At 35.4% G+C, this 17,985-nt stretch overlaps 1 long non-coding RNA gene across 1 annotated transcript; it reads right to left on the reverse strand.

Annotated features, from left to right (window-relative positions):
• Nucleotides 1-2,237: 2,237 nt before the first annotated feature.
• LOC107838558 (uncharacterized) lies at nt 2,238-6,064 on the reverse strand. The gene is made up of 2 exons (XR_001664641.1): nt 5,768-6,064; nt 2,238-5,734 (listed from the first exon to the last, which is right to left on the reverse strand). It is a non-coding gene; the product is annotated as an uncharacterized LOC107838558 (long non-coding RNA).
• Nucleotides 6,065-17,985: the final 11,921 nt, after the last annotated feature.

Here is a 17,985-nt window from a genome sequence, read left to right on the forward strand (position 1 = left end):
TCTGTGTTCGGCAGCACTGAGAGATGAACGCTGCAGTTCAGAGCAAGCACATGCAAACAGGCAATACAAAGGCTAATCAAGCAGAAATCTTATGTAATATGACAAAAAAGGACAGATGCAAAACAAAAAAAAAACCTCTGCAAATACAGAAACAGCATTAAACTTCCTGGTAAACAACCCTGACAAACAGAAAAATTAAATGTGAACCAGAAGCTGCTCGGCATCGTGTGTCCAGCGTTAGCATGATGTACACTTTCTTCTTTACAAAAAAAAAAAAAATCCTATTTCAGAGACTTCATTGACTGTGATTATCTCCAGAAAAAGTATAATTTTGCAAAGTAAAGTTTTCTGAAAGTCGGCAACAAATCATGTGTCTTTTGCAAAACGATTTGTGAGTTTTCACTCAGCAAGAAAAACAGATTTTTAACTTGCATAAAAAGATTTAAAAAAAATAAATAAAAAAACAATATTGGAACATATTAAGCTGTTATTTTCTAACCCAAAACAAACAATTTTTAATAGCTCATTGTCTAATCAGGAAGGTTATGCAACCAGTCATAGCTGAAGTTTGATAATAAATTAACTCCACCACTACATGGTATTTCTACACGGATACAAACATTATTGTCTGAAGACATGATTGATTTATGATACATGGCTGTGTGGAATTCTCATTTTATAATAACCTTCATTAAAATTCTGGTACAGAATTCAGGGAGAAGTTCTTCTGCGCCATCCTGTAAACCCAGCATGGCCCCTCAGCCGCCTGCTGCCAGAGGGACTTTGAACGCGGATATTCAGAACCCGTAGAAATCGTCTAGTAGGAAGGCATCGCATTCTCTTTGCCCTCAAACACTTGGCATTTAGAGAGATCCAATCAACAGAGTAAACATATAACCAATGAAGGGGGTGGTATGTTTATTAAATACAATCCTACTGTATTTAATCTAAATTAATTTAAACCAACATGTAAAACATGATCTACAACTAAGCAATAATTATTCCTACTGCTGATTTTTTACAATTTGAATAATAGTTACAAAACAATTTATTTAATTTTGCTTCAGACTTAAGCTGATACATTGACTAAACACTAACTAGAATAGTTTTTAACTTATGAATGCTCAGAATATTACACATTTTTCTTTTTATACAAAAATACAAGTATAACAATCTGATGTCTGGCTCAAGTAGCTAACTTCAATCAAGTCAAGTGCTTGTCAGAAATTCTACTTGTCCATTGTATTTTAAATAGTATTACATTTAAAGTAAACCACAAAGCAGCAAGTTAGACTGAAACATCGGCTGGAGATATTCAAAACAATTTGTGCCAAAACAAATGTCTAAAAGGTGGTTCAGGAAATTGAAATTGTCATTATAACTCAGCTTAAATCTGGCCAACGACAATATAAGACATTTCTCATCTGTGATTGAAATACATTTTTAACCATAAAACCCTACTAGCTACTAGCTGCTACTAGCTTAGAGCAATGTTAACATCAGTGCTTTAAATTCTCAAGCAGACTTTTAAAAATTGTTCTTGCTGACTAAGAAGTGGTATCGATACTTCCCCCAACATGTATTGTGTATTATATTGGGTAATTGAAGCAGGACAATTACTCGATTGTCCTGTTATAGAAATTAAGTTAACATTAGCTTGATTTGAATGAGCTAATAATGTTTGTGTTAAAGCTATGGTATGTAACTTTTATTAACACATTTTTAAACCATATTTGTTAAAACTGTCACCATGTCCTGATAGTACAATATGAAACAGATAATCTGTCAAAAAGAAAAAATCAAGCTCCTCCACCTCCTCCTGGTGCTAGTTCTCCATCTGAAGAAATGCACCACGCACAGTCAAAAACAGCCTATCAGAGCCAGGAGGAGGGTCTTAGCGTTGTCAGTCAACCTCAAGTACATGCTGTTAAATGTGCTAATGTTGAAGAAACAAATTACCATTCCAAGAAAATTGTTTTTGTCCCCCTTCTTTGGTGGCCATGCTAGCGGGGAGAAGCTTTAGTGTAGCAGATAGCTAAGGGGGAGGCTGACTGACATAAGACCCTCCTTCTGGCTCTGATTGGTTGTTTCTGACAAAGTTGTTTACTTCTATAGTTAGCACTGTGAGAAGGCAGAGGTGTTCAGTTTTTCCACTTATGATCTATCTCATACTATACTGTCACGACATAGTGACATTTGTAAAACACTTTTTTTTTATTTTAATTTTTATTTTTTTAATAAAAGTTACTCCAGCTTTAAAATGTAATTTCACACAGTTCCCATCAGCAAACATGATTCACCGTATTAAATCAAGGTTCTGGTTTGCTGGATATAGTTAGATGAAACACCACATTTTTATCATGTAATTAGCCTTTTACTGACACGTGGTGAGATGTGAGCGATGACCTCATTCTCTCTGAACGATCTGTGTGTCTCGATTGCTTTGGCAGCTCAGACCGGCTGTACATGTAGCTGTTGCCAGCTCGTCAAAGTGGCTTGCAGGCTTTGGTTTTCAAACCGAGTTGAGGCTGTGACTCCAGTGCAGTAGTTCAGTGCCTATACTAAATGTGAGGTTGTGCCTCGACTATGAATTCTGTTCTCTAATAAACTATTTTGACTCGTCGTCTGATTCCATATGTTGCATGTACCTTTTTTTTTTTTTCTGTCCAACCCTGAGCATTGATCACGACTTCCTCTGGGCCTGTTCCATACGTGACTGTCTCTGAAGAGGAGGAAGAGTGGGGTGCTGTCGTCAGGGGGGAAAATGCCATCTGATCCATTATAGATGAAGCTGACATCAAAACCCACTTCAAATGCGCTGCATGGATGAAGCGCTCCTATAGAGTGTGAAGAAAGGATCCGAAGCACGTTTCTTCTTTCACAGTGGGAGGAACTGGATGTGTGACTCCATGGTCAGCTGCTTCTCCAAATGAGACTTCTCTCGTCTTCAAACTCTCAGGGGATCCACCTGTCACATTGAATATGTGTCATATTAAATACCACCTGCAGTCATCAGGAAGCAGCCGCTGACTGTATGGTGCTACGAGGGAGATAATGCGCTGCTTCCTGCATCATTAGAAAGCTTTTTAGTCTCTTAACAGCATCTAATTGGCTGCACAGTAATTAGAACAAGCATCGCTTTGTTGTCAAAGCTAAAGTTTGGCTGAAGATGAAGGCTTGTGCAAAATATGTTTACTTTGAGGGAATAGGGAGGTAATATTAAACGGTTTATGAATAAAGTTGCACGGCTTGATGAGCTCTACCTTTTATAAATAGTAATTTATCACTAAAACAAGGCTGACTTTTTATAATAAGCCTCTGTTTTTATTAGAATGACATCAAAGTTGGACTTTTCAAGCATTAACGTTGATCAATGAATTAATTAAGGAAGAAATCCTGTAAAAAAAATCCATTGAGAAGGATTTCTTTGGTAGAATTTCACCCGGTTCAGTCAGCGGATGGAAGAAGCTGTGAACAATGATGTTGATTGATTTGTTTTTAAATTGTAGTCTGCCTATGGTTGTAGTTTGGCAATGGCAGCAACGGAAGTGAACGAAGCTATTCAGTCTTCATTCACTGAATGAAGAAAGAATCCGAAGCACGACTAAATGTCGACATTTAGTGATGCTTCTAAATACCTACTTAACATAGAAATCCACCTCATTCGGATCTGAATGAAACAGCTATTGAAAAACATGACTTCTTTCAAAATTGGATGTGTTTCCATTCATCAACCACCAACAGGTCATTTTTACTGTAACGCCCAGGAGCAGTGGCTCACAAAGCTCATGAAGTTGTACATTTCCTGTAGCTTGTTCACATCAAGGCTGGTCTATAGTCACACCATGAAGCAAACCACACCAGAGTTAGTTTTGGAAAGACCACCTCAAAAAGTAGATCTTGGTCTGGTAGTTTGGTCCACTCCAGAGTTCGGAAAAGAAAAAGATAAAGGAAAAGGAAAAAGTCTGGACCAACAGAGGAAACTAACTCTGGTCCATTTAAAGTGGACTAAAAGCGGCAGGTGTGAACACATCCTAAGTCATCCTAAAATTTGCTTGCATTGGAATTAAAGTCAAAGAAGTGTAAAATAAGATTGTTAAACTTTCCCGCATTAACAGTCGGGAATTAATTTGAGTAAGGGAATGACTCCGATGAATGGAACTCGGACACTCACAACTTTTTATGATTCATCACAATTAAGAGCAAGTGTCCGCTGCCTTACACGAGCTCTGATCAGATGTAACATCCCGGTGTACAGCGTCGACTCCTGTTAATTAGTGATCAGAGATTTATGGCTGTCCAATCACCATCCTCACCCTGCTCCCTGGTGTCTGCTCCAACACTGATCTATAATTAGTGTTATTCCATTAATGTCGCAATGATAAACATGTTGCTGAAGCTGCTTATTAACATCTCAGCAGGGAATCAGAAGAGGGAAAATGCAGGAAAAGATAAGGTGGGACTGAGGCTGGATAGGAGTTTAGGTTACAGCTAACAATGTGATATTAAAAAAAAGCATGGCTGTGGCGTCTTTTGTCTGGTTCCTGTTTTTTTTAAAGCCTCATAGACAGGAATAATGAGGGTTCTTTCTCGTGGGATGCATGAGCACTGACTTCTGTTGCTGTCTGGCCACAGTAGCCTTATTATTTTCACCCGGGCTTAAAAATAAAGTTAAGAAAAGGCTGGAAAAAGCAGTTGGAAATCATGACTGTGGGTCTGATGAGCATGTTGGCGTTGTGTGAAATTCTTTCATCCAAAACATGCTGTTATTCTTTTCTTGCAACCCACGACATCATGAGGTTATTTATAACCTCTCTGTGATGAAGAGCCTGACTGCTTTGTTTTCCTCAATCGACTCATATGAACATGAAACGGCCATGGATCACATACCAGACAATCAGCACAAGGAAACATGTAGGTGGACTCATTTGGTATTTTTCTGCATAAAGAACCTAATGTACATTGTTAAAAATAGAATATATGATCATTAAAAATGTATTTTGATGATTAAATGGAGAAAAATAATTTCCCCATAAACCTAACAACTACTTGTTTCTCTCGATAAAGTCTCCAGTTATCATTTGTGGTTCATTTTTTACATCCCTGTGTGTCGATGTTTCATCTCTCCTCCTCCTGCATTCTCTCTCTGAGCTGCATCCACTTACCTCTGATTCGCTCCTCTAGTTGAAATGAGCTAAATGTCGTTCTGATTTTTCTTTACATTTTTCTTAGCCTCCACAAATATGTCTTACTTTGTGTTTGTCTGACAAACTTTCTACAATCTGACAACAAACAAAAAGAAAGTTTGTTGGACAGGCTAAAGCAGGCCTCAACATGTCCAAGAGCAGATGAAAAGAAAATTCAAAAATGTAAATAAAACAAGAGTGAATGAAATGTGAATTATTAGGAATATGAATAACTGGAGAAAATTGCAAATTTTCAGTCACTTATCAAGTTTTGATGTTTAGACTGATATTTTCATTCATGTTTATTTTGAACATCTCTCTATTGCTTATTTCCTTATATATTACCATTTTAGTTTCCCCCTTGTTCTTTGTCCTACTGCCTGCCAGCTTTCTACCTTTCCCAGCTGTTTTCTACTGGTTAAATATTTAGCTTCAAATATTTAGTTTGAAAGCTAGCAAACTAAATATTTGAAGCTAAAAATTTAAATTCACTTGTCCACTTATTAGCAAATATGTTTGTATAATGAAGCCCTAGGCGTAAATTCAACCTGTAAGACTCTTCCGGCATCACCTATCACCACGCCTTCACCCCAGCCAACCAGGACGCACCACCGCTCCCCCTTGATCCAATCAACTGGCAAGATCTCCTTCAAAAGGCGAAGCAACCTCAGATCCACCCACTTCAGTTGTACTTCAACCCACCTCCTCCCCGTTTCCACCATCAGCCTCCCGGATGCCTCCAGGTCCCCTCAAGACTCCTCTCTCCAAGCTCCGCTCCACCACCAGTGACCGGGCCCGGAGGAAGACCTACCTGAGCTTCGTTCGAGCCGATCATTCAAGCTCGCTGCGATTCTCAGCACGCACGTCTTCCGCCAGTGTCTGAGCACCAGTCCAATAAAATTGTCTAACTGCTGTTTCTCTCTCTGTGTGAGTCTCTACAGTTTGAATTATCTAAGTATTTAGCTATATCAACTTAGTATTTAGCTTCAAACTTGTTAGCTCAAACTAATGATTTAGCTTACTAGCTCCAAATTAAGCTTTAAGCTAAATATTATCACTTTCCAACAATAAATGCCCATAGTAATTTTCTTTCCCCCAATATTAGTTTTGTTAAAAAAAGAGACTTAGGTCATGATTTTAGGAAAATGAAGATATGTATCTAGCAAGCTAAAACCACAAACTAAACTTAAGTTTGTGTATTAAATTTATTTTGAAACAGTGACATTTATAATTAATGAATAACATGGCGGAAATATGACTTTGTAAAATTAACTTCAATTTTTCTCTCTCTGGGCTAAATAACTCAATTATCTATGCTAATTTTTGACTGTGTAACTTTGTAACATCATAACATTAAAAATGTATGCATCTTTACCACAGAAACGGCATTTAATTGCCCATTCTTTAACAAAAAATAGTATTTAGAGCTTTGCAGTGAGGATGATTGATCTCCAGGAGCGACAGTTTGTGCCAAAGCTGTTTATATTTTTAGTTCTGTGTTTACTGACATGAATCAGATTGTAAACAGCTCACAAATGCATAAACAAACGCAGAGAAGTGATAAAACAAAAAGAAGCATCTTTAGGTGTAATGATCAGAGCAGGTAGAGTCAGAGCCACCGCCCTCCTCCACCTGGACCAGCATATCTGACCAGGACAGGCAACATGATCTGAAACCGCGCAGATGCTGCAGGAACAAATCACACACACGCACGCTCTGGATTCGCTTTGTGGATGTGTGTGGTGAGCTTGAAGCTCCCCCCCCCCCTGCTTTGCAACCCAGAGATGACTAATAAAGGAGCCCCGCAGAGCAGAGGATGTTCATTTCTAGAAGCAGCGAGCACAGGCTGTGCTCCGCTCGTCTGCCGATGGCATTTTGATCGGGAGGATTCTCTTAATTCACCATCCCAAATTAGCTTTTGGTGTCTGGGATTTATTTTCTCATTCTGCGTTTACCGAGGCTGACATCAGGCCCGGGGAATTAAGTGCGGAAAGAGGATTTTTGGTGAAATTGGGTGGTCTTGTTTTCTGTACTAAACATAAATATGTTTAGCAATGCCACATATAGGCACCACTTCAGAAACAGAAACAAAACCGATTTAACACGAAAAGAAAAACGTTTTTAAATACTTAGGTTCATTATATTCATTTGTTCATTTGTATTTCTGAGGTGACTATTTTTGCGTTAGCACTATTTTTATGTTAATTAGATCTCAGTACGCTGAAGTTTGTTCAATCCCAATCAGATGTCCTTGTCTGCCATCTATTGGTGAACATATGTCGGTACACAGGCTAAAGCTGCAAACCCATTCAAAAAATTTTAATATTATTGAAAAGGCCAATTATTTCAGGAATTTTATCACTTAGTGAAACACATTACATACATTAATTACACATAAATGGATGCCTGAAAACCTTTATTTCTATTATGGCGATTTTTCCACTTATAGCCAATGAAAACATGACATTTAAAACTAGAAGTTTTCATCAGAGAAATGATAAATAAAGGAAAACTTTAAAAAAACAACAACAGAAATGTGGACCTATTGAAACATACGTTTAATACCTGCTTAGAGGTTATTTGTAAAAGGTAAATTTATTCTGACAAATGAGACTTAGACATGTACTCTAATTTATTGAATATGACTATGAGTACACAGAGCAAGAGTTAAGATTAAAATCCATAAAGTATATATAATATATAAGATTTAGTTAGGTTATTTCAGATACATATTCTTTGATTATTATTACAAAAGTAATCATTATTTTTATATATAAAAAAACAGCACAATTTAGGAGTATACTACATAAGTGAAATAATGCATTTTTTTTTATTTTAAATTAATGTGTGCAATAATCTCTGGCAGTCTTGGAGGATAACCAAGAAACTGTGTCATTCTGGGTGAACTCAGAGTTTGACTTTCTGGTCCTCCTCAAAAGGAATCACTTGAACTGTTCAGATATCTGATGTGGAGGTCTTCCCTTACTTTAGAGCTTTTCCGGAGATGCTTATGGGAAGGGAAAGGCAGAATTATCCAGTTGTGCCTTTAAGCCTTGGATTAGAATCACAGTTTTGGGTCTTTTTGCACAGATTTTTTATCATGTTCTCCTTCAGCTTGTGTGGGTTTTCCAGCTTCCTCTCACATTCCAAAAATATTAATACTGGTATAATTAAGTGCTGACAGTTCTAGTGCTCAGATCTTACTATCCAGTGGTCTGACTAATATTCAATAAGATTGACCATGTGTGCTTGTCTTTGTGTTTGCTGGCGACTTGTTAAAGTGATCACTGGAGATGCTCCAGTGATGAACACCTAAAGTGACATATTTGTATCATACCTGAATTTTTATGTTTTTTGAGTTGTAATATTTTTTAGAACACTTTTATGAAGATTTTCAAGTAAATGTACATCAAAAGACACAAAGACATAAAAACATGTTTTTTACATATTGCTTAAAGCTGTCACCATGTTGTGACATTACAACATGAGACGGATAAGTCCTCCACCTCCTGGCTGACCTGAAGAAATGGACCACGTAAAACCAAAAGCAACCAATCAGAGCCAGGAGGAGGGTCATGGAGGGTGATTGACAGTGCTAAGACTCCCAGCCCCAGCTCCAGACGAAAAAGAAGGGGGGAGGGGAATCAACTTTTTGGGGGCAAAATGAATCGTAGCTGAACATAGATAACAACATCAGTCATCTACCAGCTACTTCTTAACAAGCTTAAGGTGCTGTATTGATATTAGGTAGCTAGTCATCTTTTAGCTAACACTACCTGTATCCAACAGCTTTACTCAACTCAGTCGGTTAGTTTGGGGGAAAAACTGTGAAAAGTTCTTTGCGTTTTGCTGGTTTGCTGCCATGATTCTAACACACCTGAGTAGCTCTGCACAGCAGCAGCAGGTCTCCTTCACTGCTGCACAGGTGTAAACCCAGCGCGAGCGTTTAAAGGCGGCTCAGAAAAATAGTACGACATGTTAGCAACGGATTAAACAGTTTTAACTGCTGATAAAAGTGACAGAGGACACAGATACAGGAAGTGCGGAAGCCCCTATTGTATCGCCCCTATTGTATCAAATTGACAGAGGAATAACAGAGAGTTGGCCATTTGTGGTTGGACATAGTATGAGCCAAAGCTTCCGGGGTATAAACATTTTTAGAAGGTCCTGCTTTTCTTTTGCATGAGTGCATACAGTGTTCATGTTTTTTTTTTTTTTTTTCATCCTGAGGCTTCCCGCGCCCCTCCTGCAATGGCACGGCGCCCCCATTTGAGGGCGCACCCCACAGTTTGGGAACCTCAGGCCTATAATGTTCCTTTGTGCTGATAGGACGCAGTCTTCCTTTGAGGTCAAGAGGGATGATGATGATGATGATGATGATGATGATGATGATGATGATGATGATGATGATGATGATGATGATGATGATGATGATGATGATGATTTCTGTTTTATTACCTCCACCTCTGAATTCTGTCATATCTGCCTTTAAAACTAAAGTGACAAACATTTCTCTGGGTCTTGATTAGGCGGTTCCTGTCTGTGTAGGTGTCTGTGGTTTCTGCCTGTGGGTTTCTGTGGAGATGTCAGTACATGCATTTGATTGCAAAGAGCTTTATGGAAAGATTAAAACATGTGACATAAGTGAAACTGCCTCATCTTGTTGCTTAAAGCACATGTTCTCACAGCACTTATAGCTTCTCAAATTCTGTCAGTCTTCTTTGACTATACAGATGGCATGGCACCGATAAACATTTATTATGTTGTGAAAAAGACTTTTCTGAAAAAGACTTTTCTTCTTACAGATTTTGAACAAATTGTTTCTTTAAAATGATTAATTTATTATTTTTATTAAGGCTATTCAAGCCAACCTGGCCCTGTGTGGAATTTTAATCAGCCCTATTATTAATTCATGAATTTAGCTTGATTAACCACCTTTGGTTCAAAGTTGGTTTCCAGATCCAGACCTGATCTAGGAATGTGATTGTGATTCTGCTCAACAAACACAAATACTGCTTTCAGAAAACATGAAATGTTTTATACTAGGCTCTTTCTGGACACTGTTCACATAAAGCATTGTGATTTTTTTAATGCATATATATGTTTTATGACTGTGCATGTGCCAAAGATTAAGTCTGTATGTGTGTGTTTGTGAATTGTGATTATAAAGCCACATGGTGTTATATTTTGATTAGATTTGAATTATCCACTTTTTTTCAAATCCCAACTTTATATATCAGTTTTAGAAAGAAGAACATAAACAAAGGTTGTGGAGTGGCCTAGTCCAAGTCTTTCTTTAAACTGAGTTTCAGCCCAAACAGTCCGTTCATTCTTGAAAGGCTTAAAGTGGCTGAATTAAAAAATGTTTTTTCACAGCAGAGTACTGCAGTGGGGCTATTAGGATGTGATGTCTGTGTGAAATATGTTTGTATTTTCAGTTTATGACCCTTAAAAACAATACAAGTCAAAAGATCAACGTTCTGAACAGTTTTTATGACCGTTTAGCAGATTCCATATTTGTTTTTACAATTTTTGTCCAGTCAGATTTACAAATTTTAGTTTATCCTTTTGAAATGATATTCTTTCTGTTTGTACAGAATACCTGGATCTAATCTGACGAGAATAGAAAGAAAATGGAGGCATGTTGAATTAGTTTTGGCAGAGCAGTTACCTCTGAACTGGCTTTGACATCAGAACGACGTTCTTAGAGCTTAAAGAAAGTAAAGCTCATTTTAAGCTCATTTTAAGTTTTACTTAAAAGGTTTTTTTTTATTTGTTCGGTTTAGAGTTGTTTGCAACTCTAAACCGATGCACTCTTACACCCACGCCTTGTAAAATATACATGTTTCCACCTCTGGTGACGTGAGGAGCGGCCATTTTGAAACATGAAGTCTCTCTCATAAGTCATAACTGGGCGTAGTCGGAGTTGCTCCCAGCTTTGAGTGGAAATTCTGACTTCAGCGGGTGTTCCACTTGATTTTTCGACTGGGAAGGCAGAATGTCCCACTTTGGAGTACAACTGGAGCGCAGCATAAAACAACAATTCATCTTCCAACGCAGCAATGACTCAAAACACACCACAACTATAACGATGTAACTGAGGCCAAGGCCAGGCGTCTCTGAGAAGATAAGACCATCTCCACAGAGGGGTGCCATTTAAAAATAGAAAAGCTTTCATTGGCAATACATTAAGCAAGCTTCTTACACTTGCTAACAAGATTCTGAATTTGTTTTTAGTTATTAATCTCTTGCAACAAACTCCAAGTAACACCTTCTTGCCTTCTTTAGTTCTTTTCACTTATTATTATTATGTTTTTTTTTTGTTTTTTGTTTTTTTACCGGAATCAAGAACAGACTCTAGTAGGGAAGCTTCAAAACATTCATATTATGTCCGGTGAGAAGAAGAGTGTTGGTAAGATGAAAAGATTTCTTCACACTTTAATCTGCCACAGGTATGAATAATATGGGGATTAACTGTAGTCTCCTGTTCACCAGTCAGAAGAATTAGCTTTGCCGCCAATGAACACAAAGGTCACCACCTCTCCTCCGCCATACATACACACACACACACACACACACACACACACACACACACACCCCCACACACGCGTGCACACACACACACACACACACACTTAGGTTCTTATCAGAAGAAAATTAACTATTGACGGGGGAAGCACAGAAGGCGGGAGCCCACAGGTTTATTCAGAACTTTCACATTTTACATAAACCTCAGTCATTTCATGCAGTAACGTCCTGAACGCCCCACTGTCTCTGCTATCACACCAGTGTTCCAACTTGAACACTCAAACTCTCTTTGACTCAATAAAGATCGTAGCTGAAGGAAATATATCCAGTGTTCATTATTTATTTAAACTAAAAATTAGTGTGGAAATCAGAGAATTTTTATGGAAACAGGAACCAAGAAAAGAATTCACATTAAAATGTAACAAAAATTAATGAGCAAGAAAAAAGCAAAGAAACAATACAAAAGTCTAAGACTGTCCTAAATGAATGAAAAAAAAGACACAAATACCTAATCATAATAAATGTATGATAAGAATTTGCATGGAATATTAAAAATATATATATTTTAAATAAAGTCAGACAACCAAGCAGATCCAGATTTAAAGCTCAGAGCTTTAAGAATCACTACACATTTTACCATACCATACCAACTTTATTTATAAAGCACTTTAAAACAACCACAGCTGATACAAAGTGCTGTACATTAAAACACAACATAATAATATAAAAAAAATAATAATAAAAAAATAAAAACAATAAAAACTCTTACAGTTTAAAAACAAACAAACAAACATACAATTTAAAACTGGATCCCACTGGAGTTGAAAGCCAAGTAAAATAGATGGTTTTAAGCGAGCTTTAAAATTTTGAACTGCCTTTTTGCTGAAAACGTACTATACAAATAAAATTACCTTATCTAATAAATACTAATACTAATACTAATAATAATAAAAAATGAATCAGTTTTTATAAGATCACAAAACAGTAGAATTTATTTACAGTTATGGTTTCACATTATGTTTTTATTACAATATCACTGTGGCACCAACCCCAGCAGGACAACGTCATTTAAAATGACAAAGAAGTTCTAGCAGCAACTAAAACACACATCGTATTATTCTTGTGATTAATTGGGCGACGTCACAATGTTTCTCATGGTTGTGTAAACTAGTAGGAATGCATCTAATTTTTGTCTAAAATATTTTACATGAAGCAGGATTTAAAAATAAATAAATAAATAAGTTTGCAGAACTTCGATTGACATACTTCATGTTTTTGAGCAAAAAAAAAAAAGAATTAAATTAATGATGCACATTTTTTTTTTTTTTTTTTTTTTTTTTTTAAAGGAATAGTTATTTAGTTTTGCGTAAAGTATCCAGCATCCAGTAGTGTATTTAGCATCTGAAGAGTCGTTTATTCAGACTGACTTTTAATTAGATTTATGTCACATGTAGGCTGTTTCATCTCTCCTTCTCCATTTTGTATTTTGTGGTTTCTGACTTGTAAAAGGGGCTTTTTAAAATAAAGTTTACTTTCGTAAGCACTTGCTTTTTCAAAGGTTTAATTTGAGTAAAATCTGAGCAGCTAAAAATGTTGACCTCTTACACATCTAGACAAAACAAACATAATTTTGCAGAAATATCCCTCCTATAAAATTTTCTTCGTCATTCTCACTATATTTTCCTTCATGAGACTTTCAGAACTTTTGAACAAAAAAAATTGCGATATGTTGCAATATTATTATTATTATTATTATTATTATTATTAGTTTTATTTATTTTTTTTAATTATTTTTTTTAATTGGACAGGTTATAAGTCTCCAAATTCATAGAGCAATCATGTCTTNTTATTTTTTTTAATTGGACAGGTTATAAGTCTCCAAATTCATAGAGCAATCATGTCTTACATGTGATAAAAGTATATTTAATAAATACTCTCACTGAAATGTTTATATGAATTTGTTCTACCTTTATTTTTACACATGTTCGTTTTTACAGACTAACTGTAACTGTTCCTTCATGTCTTTGCTAGATCAGGTTAAAAGTGAAGCTGCATTTCACTATCATCTCGTTTTATTCTACGGAGTAAATAAAACATTCAGAAGTTTTTTCTTTGTTTTATAGGTCATATTTCTACAGAGACAAACTTTCCTGCAACGATGCATACTTCTGTAAATGTCACGCTGTTTAGTTCAGAATGCCCTTTTACGCAGTTTTAAGACAGATTTCTCAAAAAGGATGGAAATGAACATGAAGGTAAATACATGAAAGCCTCATGAGTATCTGTGATACTTAGTTTTAATAAGCACAGTGAAGAGTGAGTGCGTTCATGTTTCCTGAGAATGCATGTGAGGAAGAAGCGAGTGTAAGATCTGCGTTTCCTGTCGAGATAGAAGATCTGGTTTGTGGCTTGGTTTCTGCTAAACTAACTCCCCGTCACAAACTGGTGGTTATGCATCAGCTCTGATCGCCGCGCTGATAAATGGAAAACATGTGGTCAAGTCTGCTCTGAGAGGATCAGACACCCAGAAAGCTCGGCTGTAATATTCAGCAATAGAGAGTTAAGGCGTTTCACACCCACTGCTAAAATAACACTTTTTTTTAAATATATATATTTTTTTATGTGTAGTGAGGGGGGTGGGAGGGTGACTTGCATAGATGTTATAATTTGTACAATATGGGCATACGTTCACATATTTGAACTTTTTATTGTGTCAATCAAGAATATCTGACGTTTCTGCTGCGACAGAAAACCGTTTTTCTACATGTGTTAGATGTGTCAGATCAGACTTTGAGTTTATTCTTAATTTACAGTTTAATAATAATAATAATAATAATAATAATAATAATAATACAATTATGTATCTGCTTGCATTATAAAACAATCACAAATGCTAGAATGGAAATTATATGAAAAATATGTGTTAAAATGTAAATATTTTGTTTTTCTGCAATGTATAACATGAATTTGAAAGTTGTATTGAGAAGAATATCAATTTATTACTGTGTTTAGAGTTTTGTTTTGTAAAAAAAATATACGGCGAAGGACTCAAGATGACATTAAACTTCAGAGATGTGGAAATAAAAAACAACGAAAAGGAGGAAATACAGTAAAAACTAATCTGATTTAAAGAAAAATCCCATTTGTACATATATAGAAATAAGAGGAATGCAAATTTAGGCATTCATTTTTTTTTCTTGACTATATGAGTAAGAAGCTAAATCTGAGACTTTACAAGTACTTTAAAATATATATCACACAGTGTTTGCTTGTGTTTTGCAACAATAAATTCCAAAGAGTTTAATGGTTAAAGTCACATTTTCTCTTTTTCACCATTTCTTGTCTTTGTTGAAGGAATCTGTGTTTGAGTGTAAAGTCTTATTTAAAATCCCAGAGTTCAGAGGAACACAAACAAATTAAATAAATCCAACTTTGAATTCAAACTTCCATGTCAGATCGGAATTGATCTAATCTGGGGTTTCTATATTTTAGAAATCCACTCTATATGTATTTAGCATTTTTTAACAGTATTTATGAAGTTGGTATTTGAAATTTTCGATCAGAATCCACCTCAACTTTACCAACTCAAAGTCATTCCATGCTGAGAAAACGTCGATGCTGTTCCATATTCACTGGGACGGTTCAGATTTTATGAAAAGAGGTTCTGTTAAGCAACATTTTGCAGTCAGTGTCTTCCAATACCTTTACATCTTTACATCTTTACATCTTTACATCTTTGCATCTTTGCATCTTTGCATCTTTGCATGGCATCTGAATCGAGCTAATGACAGCTCACAGCAGGCTAGCAGACAACTTATTTCCTGTCATGTTAAAATAACTTCAACCTCATTTCTTCTTCTTCTACATTTATATTATATTATTATTATTATATTATCATGGAAGTTGTTGATTATTTAAAGTGAAAAATGTGGTAGGTTACACTCTGCAATATGCAAAGCAAAACTGAAAATGTTTTAAATTTGCAGTTAGAGTAAAAGTCTGCGTGTCTTGAGATGTTTTTTTTTTATGTCATGTTTATTTTATCTTCAATATATTTATGTTGTTGAATATTACAATGCCTGCACTTTGGAAGCTCCACTGATCAGAAACACTTAATATTAATATAGTAAGCATCCTAGAAGTTCAAATATGAAAAAAGCTTAATAATTCTTAAAGTTTTCATGTACCAATGTGAACATTAAAACAACCGTTTTAACATGTCAGAGGTATTTTTATCTGACAAGCTCTTTATGTGTACTGATTAATTTGGATATTTATGAAAGAGATTAGTTAACACTGGATTTTATTCCAGGACAACAGATTAAAAGGGGTTTCCTCACTAGAACCAGAAGGTCAGAGCGCACCAGCCCAGTCCTTCCACCACGGCTCCCTGGAGCTCAGAGAACAGACTTTAAGATGCTGCTGTTCGTTTATAAACCAAAGAACTGTTTAGCACCACAATACATTAAAGATCTGCTGCTGTTGTATCAACCTTCCAGACCACTCAGGTTCTGGTTCTGGCCTAGAAGAACCAGAACCAAACATGGAAAAGCAGCATTCAGTTTTTATGATCCTGTGATCTGGAACAAACTTCCAGAAAACTGCAAAACAGCTGAAACACTGAGATCCTTAAATCAAGGCTAAAACCCATCTACTTAGAGTTATAATAACTTTAGCATTGATCAGTATATTTGATGTATATTTGCTTGATGGTATTTGACAAATATGATGTTCATGCTAGTTTCCTAATTGGTGACTGTACGATGCGTTGTGGTGTAAAGCATTTTAAACTGTCTTGTTGCTAAAACAACAGATTATCAGACTTCATATGTAAAATGTGTTGAGAGCCATGCATGCTTTTCTTTTGACTTTGACATTTATGGGCTGCTTTGTTTTTGTTTATCACTTAGAAAACAAGTAGAATGCATAGAGATGTGTGGCTGTAATGTCAAGAAAACATAACAAACCTAACAATATTTAGTTGCTGTATTTAGGATCTGAACTGTTTAGGAAATGTATGATTGAATGATTTTTGTTTCATTTCAAGTTTTCTAACTTCAACTCTAAATGGAAAGTTTCTGTATCTGTGTAAGAATAATCAAATGTTACGACATTTGCTTATTTCAATCATGATAAGAATTGATCAACCTTCTTTAACCTTATGCTGCAGAAGTTCGAGATAAAATCAGTTATTCATCGTCTTGCATAAATGCAGTAAATACACAGAAAGCAAACCAAATGGATTTTGGATTCGCACTTGACTTCTTCCTGATCTGACATGAACGTCTTTATCTCGACTAAGTCACACACTTTAAAATCTTTATTACATCTTTTTTTTTTTCTAATTTCCTGATGCCTTCTGATAACATGAAGCAGGATGCTGATCATTTTTAACCCCTCACAAATAGTATCTATCCTCTGTAAGAATATTAATAGTTTGACATTTCTCTGATGTAATGTGACATTCGACTCCCTTGATGGCTGCCGCTTCCACTGCTCTGCTGAAACGTCTTCAGGCTTTAAAACGGACGTTTGTCTGGTGTCAGGAATATCACAGAAAACCATGAAATAAATACAAACTGATAGACGTGAGCTAAGAATAACTATTGTTGTTATCATTTTATTAACAAAGAAAATATTTTATAAAAAAAAATTACCTAATGGATTAAACCATGATCAAAAGATCACAGGTTTATTTTAAATACAATCACAATAAAAATATTAAGTTGGTGGGTTAATGTATTAATATTATTATTATTTTTCAAGATTTTTTATTCACCAATTAGTGTGTATACAATAAACATTACAAACTGACAAAAATCAAGTAGGGGTATAGATCTCCTAAATAATTAACCCGATAACAGAAGGAGAAAAATCAATAAAAATAAAATAACCAAAAATAACCAAGCAGACTACAAAAACACAAACAGACAAATGAGGAGGTTTACATTAAAAGGAATATTTTGAAAAACAAGAATGAGACACAGAACATAATGAATTGGTGTCACAACAAAAATTACATTTTTTATAGCACATAACTGATGTTATAAAATATAAATTTTTAGACATTTAACATTATATATATGAAATATTAAAAATTATAAAATAATTATTATAAAATAATTATAAAATAACTTTTTATTCCAAAATTAATTTTGGAATAACATTTTGATTGTTCCTTATTATTATTTTTTTTTTCATGAATCTGAATTTATCAGGTTAAATGAAATGTTTTACACGTGTTATGTTGCATTTTGATTGTGGTGAAACA

Source organism: Poecilia formosa, unplaced genomic scaffold (genome assembly GCF_000485575.1).
Source record: "Poecilia formosa unplaced genomic scaffold, Poecilia_formosa-5.1.2 Scaffold278, whole genome shotgun sequence".
In the NCBI taxonomy this organism is placed as follows: Eukaryota; Metazoa; Chordata; class Actinopteri; order Cyprinodontiformes; family Poeciliidae; genus Poecilia; species Poecilia formosa.